Source organism: Giraffa tippelskirchi, chromosome 4, assembly GCF_054371585.1.
Source record: "Giraffa tippelskirchi isolate mGirTip1 chromosome 4, T2T-mGirTip1v1.2.pri, whole genome shotgun sequence".
Classification (NCBI taxonomy): Eukaryota; Metazoa; Chordata; class Mammalia; order Artiodactyla; family Giraffidae; genus Giraffa; species Giraffa tippelskirchi.
Window position 1 is genome coordinate 47,183,930 of NC_137278.1, and position 7,906 is coordinate 47,191,835.

The 7,906-nt window shown below is 35.9% G+C and overlaps 1 pseudogene; it reads right to left on the bottom strand.

The window, feature by feature from the left end:
* Window positions 1-6,445: 6,445 nt before the first annotated feature.
* Window positions 6,446-7,697, bottom strand: LOC145545599 (ribonuclease H2 subunit B pseudogene; annotated as a pseudogene).
* Between the last annotated feature and the right edge of the window lie 209 nt (window positions 7,698-7,906).

Here is a 7,906-nt window from a genome sequence, read left to right on the forward strand (position 1 = left end):
TAGAGACAAAGGAATACATTACAATGAATAAACTTTCAAAGTAGTTTTAAAAATGAAACCGAATTCCAAACACAAAATCTGCTTTAAGCAATTTATTCTAGTCTTAGATTCAATGAGGCCAAACGCAAGAAGACATTAAAATGACTCCCAGCCTCCAATTGTATTACGGTGTTTCCGGGTGGTAGGAAATCAATAGCAAGAGACTATGGTAGAGCTCCATTACAATCATTCATTTCAGAGGTCAGGGTAAGCCACTGGACAAAAGGAGATCCCTCATTCTGGATCTCTTTTCTCTGCTCAGAAATCAATATCAATGGAAAACCCAAGGATAAATCTAGCAATATCAAATAGAATGAGGTTAATTTCTCTGTGGCTCAAAGTTTAATAATAAAGAAAAGTCCCATTTTAAGTGGGGCATAAAATCAAGACCAAGCAACTAAAGAAGTAGGAAAAAAAAATGAATATCTGATTCAATGGCTTTGAGAAGCAAAAGAAAACAAAAGTGAGTCTGGATATATGTGCAAACTTAGTTCACATACCACACCACTTAATCTGAATAGAAATTTTAAGACCAAATACCAGAATATGGAAAAATATCAGACATAGACTATGAAAGGCTTATTTCTTTTATGATCAATACGTCAAGTAATCCCCAACTTTAAGAAATGCTTAAATACCATTTTCCCTAAACATTTGCTGTAGAAAAGTACATTATGATAAATAATTTATACATAAACATATACCATCTATATAGAATAGATTAGGTTGCTTTGAAAGACTGATATAAAGATATGACAAATATCTAGATTTTATAAGCAAAGTGGTTATAATAATGACTGTTGCCATATACTATTTTATATTAATGATATAAATGATGACTTTTCATTCAAACATTAGTGTTATGGACTCTAATTTGATACAGAAATGAGGAAAAATCAGTAGTAATTGGTATCATCTCTGAAGAAAGTTGTAACTTCTGAAGAAAAGTCACAGTGTAAGCTTACTAATAAAATATCTCAATAAACATTGTTTATTTTAAAATAATGAAAGTTTCCTACATAAAATCAGAGTAAAGTATGAACACTAAGATGGCAATAATGTTTATAAGCATGTTCATATTACAGTGTTATGAATCAACTTGAAAAAGTTGGATTAGAACACAGGGTGAAATTTTCTAATTTCAGTAAAAATCTGCAATGAAGGAGACCTGGATTAGATCCCTGGAGAAAGGCGTGGCTACTCACTCCAGTAGAATCCCCATGGAGAGAGGAGCCTGGCGAGTCACAGAGTTGGGCAGGACAGAGGAGTCCATGGGATTGCAAAGAGCTGGACACGGTTGGACACGACTAAGCGACTAAGTACAGCACAGCGCAGTGGTCTGAAGAAAGTACAGTAGCTGCACTAATGAATAAATCAGAAATATTCTAACTTTAATTTTAAGTAAAAATCTCTGTTTAATAAGAGTCTTCTCTTATTCCTTAAAGAAAAGATCGTGTGGGCTTATGGCAAGCTAAAGAAATGCAAATAAGTTAGTTTTTTAGTTTCCAAAATTATTTTTAGCCCTCCACAGAGTTACTTGCACATATTTAACTCCCTATCTTCCCTCAAAAGGGGGTGGAGAGGTCAGAGTCTTCTTCATTCTATAAAGGTTGAGATACAAGTATGGTTTCTTACTCAGAAAAAAAAAAGGATTTTTACTAATAAGATAATTCAAAGCATTTCATTTGGTTCTGTGTTACTGACTAGCACAAAATCACGTTTGGTTCATTTACATTCTTCACCAAGAGAATTAAAATTACATTTATGTCTTTTGAAAGAAGATGTATCTTTTTGGGAAAAAAAAAAAGGTACACAAATATCTTTTATTTCCTCAACTTGTGAGGACACATAACAATAGATACAGCTTTTAAAAAGATATAAAAACTGCTGAAGTTAGAACAAGAATGCTGCTACTGCTAAGTCGCTTCAGTCGTGTCCGACTCTGTGCGACCCCATGACGGCAGCCCACCAGGCTCCGCCATCCCTGGGATTCTCCAGACAAGAATACTGGAGTGGGTTGCCATTTCCTTCTCCAGTGCATGAAAGGGAAGAGTGCAAGTAAAGTCGCTCAGTCGTGTCTGACATAGAGATCAATGAGCAAAAATAATGTGTGATCAATTATTAAAAATCAGATTTTAACAACAAAAATGAATCTAGCACAACTTGATCCAGGCAAACACCTTCCCACAGACATCAATTGCATTCATTTAATAGACTTGTGTATGGCACCCCACTCCAGTACTCTTGCCTGGAAAATCCCATGGACGGAGGAGCCTGGTAGGCTACAGTCCATGGGGTCGCTAAGAGTCGGACACGACTGAGCTACTTCACTTTCACTTTTCCCTTTCATGCACAGGAGAAAGAAATGGCAACCCACTCCAGTATTCTTGCCTGGAGAATCCTAGGGACGGCAGAGCCTGGTGAGCTGCCATCTATGGGGTCGCACAGAGTCGGACACGACTGAAGCGACTTAGCATAGCATTGCCACATTCCTAGTGTGGCCTTCTTTTTATATTTCAATGGGAATCAAATGATCAACTCAGATCATCTTTTAAATAACTGTTTTACTCATAACCTTCTTGATGTTGCTACAGTAATCTACCCTCCTAATTTTATAAAAGCATATACAAGAGCCTACCTCTTTCTTTCTTAAAACTTTCAAAATAAAAATGAATTCTTCTGAGAATATGATGAAATAGTTAGAAAGCAACTTGAGGATTTTTATCAGAATTTAGTTCAACAATAAAAATAAACAAATAATAATCAAAATACCTAGAAATCAATCTAGAAGATCAAAATTTTATTATAATTTCCAGCAGATGTAGAGAATTAAGATATAATAGAAAGATTTTCTCCCTGATCTGACATAATATTCAAATTTCTTACTGTAATAATCTACCAATTTCAAGATAGGATTATTGAGCAATGATTTATCTGTAATACAAGAGTATTAATAATATCTATACCATAACTGTGTTATGAGAAATAAATGCATGATTAATGTGAAAAAGATGTAGTTCAAAAGATTGATAATTCAAGTTTCAAGTATTCAGAATTCACAATTTCTTTTCTCTCCTTTGTCTCTGTGTTTATTACTTTATACATATACACACAACACAAGGACAATTTTAAATATTCTGATTTAGTAGTAATGGAAACACAAAATCTTAACATTTGTGAGACAGAAAATAGTGCTTGGGAAAAAATGTTATATTAAATGCTTATACAAAAGAAAATAAGAAATTAGTAAGTGAAAAATTCCACCTTAAAAACTAGAAAAAGAAGACAAATTAATGCAGAAGAAATAATAAAATAATAAAGGGAAGAGCAGAAATCACTAAGATCATGAGAAGGAAAAACAACAGAAAAGCTTCAGTGAAACTCAATATTTCTACTTTGATCAATAATAATAGATCTCTGAAAAGATCTTTAAAATAAATGGGTATATGATACCATAATTGCCATCAGTAAATGAGAAAAAGGATATTTCTATAGGTCTTAAGGACATTAAAGGCTACTAACGAGTATCAGTTATCTAGTTTTGCCAGTAAATTTGATGTCTTAGAGTGAAATGAATAAATTCCATAGAAGACAAACTACATAATTTACTAAGAATTAAAATCAGTATTACCCAGCAAAAACAAACTCAAAGATTTTATAAGAGATTCTGAAAAACTTCTAGAGATCAATATCCTCAGAAATATAGCTTTAGATATCCTTAATAAAATATTAGTAAATCAAATATAGCAATAAATAAAGATCATTATACATGATGGCCAATTGGGGTTATCCTAGGAACACAAGATTAGTTCAAAATCTTAAATTCAATAAATGAAAATCACCATAGCAACACACTTCAGAAGAAATACCATATAACTCTCTCAAAAGATATAGAAAAAGAATCTGGCAAAGCTTCATCCTTTTATCTTTTAGGATAAAAGGCAAAATTATCTTTTAACTGGTATACTTTTATCAATCAAAGATGTGTCACAATTGCAATTGGTAGTATGACTTTTGTTTTAAAAGCTCACAAAATAGGGATACTTCTTCCAAATAACAGAATTTCAGATTAAGAGAAATGTAATAGTCACATTACGTGACTGTTCTTCCAGGGCTAAAGCCAGAATATTCTCTATTTTCATCATACAGTGTATTAGTTTTCCATGGCTGTTAAAACCAATGACCACAAGAACTGGTGGCATAAAACAACTAAAATTCATTCTTTAGTGTGTTACCAACTTGTTCATTAGTGTATTAGCAAGACAGTATATTCTCTATTTTCATTATGCAGTGTATTAGTTTTCTGTGGCTGTTATAACCAATTACCACAGACTTGGTGACATAAAACAACTAAAATTTATTCCCTCACTGATCCAGAGGTCAGAAGTTCAAAATCAAGGTGTTGGCAAGCTTGAATTCCCTTCAGAAGGACTGTGCAGGAAGCTTTCTCTTGTTTCCTCTAATTACTGGTTGCTGCCAGCATTCCTTGGCTTTCTTTTTATTTCTTTATTTATATTGTAGTTAAAACGTTTAACATGAGATTTAGAGTCTTGGGTTTCCCAGGTGACTAAGTGGGAAAGGATCTGCCTGCTGATGCAGTTGATGCAAGTCGCAGATTCCATCCATGGGTCTGGAAGATTCCGTGGAGTAAGAAATGGCGTCACACTCCAGTATTCTTGCTTGAAAAATTGCTTGAACTGAGAAACCTGGTGCCTACAATCCTTGGGGCCACAGTAGAACACGACTGAGCATCACAATCTTAATAAACTTTTAAATATAAAATACAGTATTGTTAATATGCAATGTAGTATTGTTAGCTACAGACACAGTGTTGTACAGCAGACCTCTACAACTTACTCATCTCACACAGCTGAAACTTTAGATTTGAGTAGAAACTTTTCATTTTGCCCTCATAACAGCCACTGGAAACCACAATGTTACTCTATGCTTTGATGAGTTTTATTATTTTAAATGCCTCATTTAAGTGTAAGTATTTGTTCTACTGTGACTGGCTTAGCATACTGTCCTCAAGGTTCATCTGTGTTGTACTTATGGCAGGATTTCCATTTTTTATGACAGTGATATTTGACTGTGTGTATATAACACATATTCTTTATGCATTCACCTGTTAATGGACATTTGTTTCCATACCTTTGTTACTGTGAATAGTGCTCCAATGAGCATGGGAGTGTAAATAGCTCTTCAAGATCCTAATTTTGATCCCTTTGGATAAATACTTAGCAAGATTGTTAAGTCTTATGGCAGTTATATTTTTAATTTCTGGAGGAATCTCCAGTTTTTCACAGCAGCTGTCCCATTATACATTCTCATCAATATTGATGATTCCACTTTTTCTGCATCCTCTCCTACACTTGTTATCTTTCTTTTGATGAAGTGTTAATGATATTTCCATACATCCTAACTGGGTCAGGAAGATCCTCTGGAGGAGGGCATGGCAACCCACTCCAGTATTCTTGCCTGGAAAATTCCATGGACAGAGGAGCCTGGTAGGCTACCATCCATGAGATTACAGAGTCAGACATGACTGAGCAACTAACGCTAACAGCTGTGAAGTAAGAGCTCATTATTTTGATTTTCTTTTCCCTGTTGATTAATGATATTGAGCATTTTTCATATACCTATTGGTTAATTACATATTTTCTTTAGAGAAAGTCTATTCAAATCCTTCATCTATTTTTTTTTCAGTTGAGTTATTCAGATTTTTGCTTATGAACAGTAGGAATTCCTTACACATTTTGAACATTAACACCTTATGGATATGTTGTTGTTCCATTGCCAAGTCATGTCCAACTCTTCATGCTTGCAAATATTTCTTTCCATTCCATAGATTTACATTTTACTCTATTAATTTTCTTTTGCTATGTGTGCAAAAGCTTTTTAATTTGATGGAATTTTACTTATCTATTTTTGCTTTTGTTGCTTGTGCTTTGAATGTCAAATCCAAAAATAAATATTGCCAAGATCAATGTCCTGAAGTTTTCTGCTGTTCTCTTCTCTGAATTTTATAGCTTCAAATCTTAAGTTGATACTTTTAAGCCCCTGTTGAGTTGATTTTTACTTTTTTTTGTTTGTTTGTTTGTTTTGGTCACGTCAGTTTATTGAGGAATTTGTGATGGTAAATGTTAATTCTACTCACTTGATTATTTTTCATGATGTCAAATAAAACTCCAAAGGCTACCAGCCATGATGTTTCACGATTACTTTTCCGTATTTTGTTCAGGAAACACAAAATTCAAATCCAAAGAAATGTTCCAGTGAATCTGAAAATTGCTCTCATCCTATCTTTTTTCAAAAGGTGGTAATTAAGGGTTCGGAAGTACAGTGCCAAGGAGGAAGGGTGAAAGTGGGACATGAAGAAGGCAGATATTTTTGCTCAATTTCATTTTCAAAGGTGCAAATATTTCCAATTTTTCTTAATATGTTTTGCACCAAAAAAGGAATCAATACTTTTCATTCCACTCTTGTCAACTTTAGCCAAAGCCTTCTGAGCTGTGATCATTTTACTATTTTTCTTCACAGTCTTGAAATCTTTAGAATTAAACTTAGTGTAATCTTTTGCTTCTATGGGCTTATCCAATAACTTTGCTTTCTTCTATGGAGGGTTTGGCACTGAAGCTGGAGGTTTTGGAAGCTTTAAATATTTAGGTAAGTCATCACTTAATTGTTTAGGGATGTATCAGATATCAGACCATGGGCATAATGGACATAATACTCGTCCTTGTCACTGGAAACTAGGAGAAAAACGCAATAGACTGTACCCGGGCACTGACATTTACCTTATTGGTTTTTAATGCTGCCATAGTCTCATTGACCTTTTTTTCCTAGCCATTTTAATGTCTTCTCTTTCCTGTACTTGTAGTATTTCTTCTTGTCCATTTCTTCCTCCTCTGTCACGTGTGTAAGTAACTTCTCAAATTCAGGAAGTTTCAGCAACAAGATGCAATCCGGGAACATGTCATCCATCACAACTTGATCCAGGGGCTGAAACTTTCCCTCTTTATTGGCCATTATAAGGTAGTGGAGAAGTAGAAGCAGAGGGTCCATAGATGTGGCAAAGTGAAGAAAACCTCCTGCTTGAACCGATTCATTTATAAACCAAGAATTTTTTTTTCTTCCCTTGAAAATTTTTATTTCAAATAGCTGCGGTAGACACATATTCAACAAGTACATGGCTCCTTCCCCTGAACGTGGGTTCAATTCAGTTCAGTTCAGTTCAGTCGCTCAGTCGTGTCCGACTCTTTGCATCCTCATGAACCGCAGCACGCTAGGCCTCCCTGTCCATCACCAACTCCCAGAGTCTACCCAAACCCATGTCCATCGAGTCTGTGATGCCATCCAGCCATCTCATCCTCTGTCGTCCCCTTCTCCTGCCCGCAATCCTTCCCAGCATTAAGATCTTTTCCAATGAGTCAACTCGTGGGTTAGCCAGTTTTATAAACACAAGCCCACTTTTCATCTTCTTTGAAGCACCCTTTAAATGTTCTGGGAGCAGGAACACGTGCTGCCAGGCGCGAGCCCCACCCCCGCCGTCCGTGCCGCCCTCCATGCCGCTCGTCTGTCCCTCGGCCGCGGGCCTCAGCCCTCGGAGCGCGGGCTCGGCGAGAGACGGTTGGCAAATGGCAGCAGAAGGGTCGATTCCGGGAAGCACAGCGCGTGGCGCTGCCAGCAGCACGGCCTGCCAGGCTAATGGCGTTTCGTTTCCAGAGTCCGCTGGTGGCCCGGCTTTCAGTGTTTAAATTGAGCGCAAGGCCCAGGCCGTCGGCCCACTCAATTTTTAGTTTTTTGAATGATGTAATAAAAAGATACAATTTTATTCTTTGTGTAGGTATTCAATTTTCCCAACGCT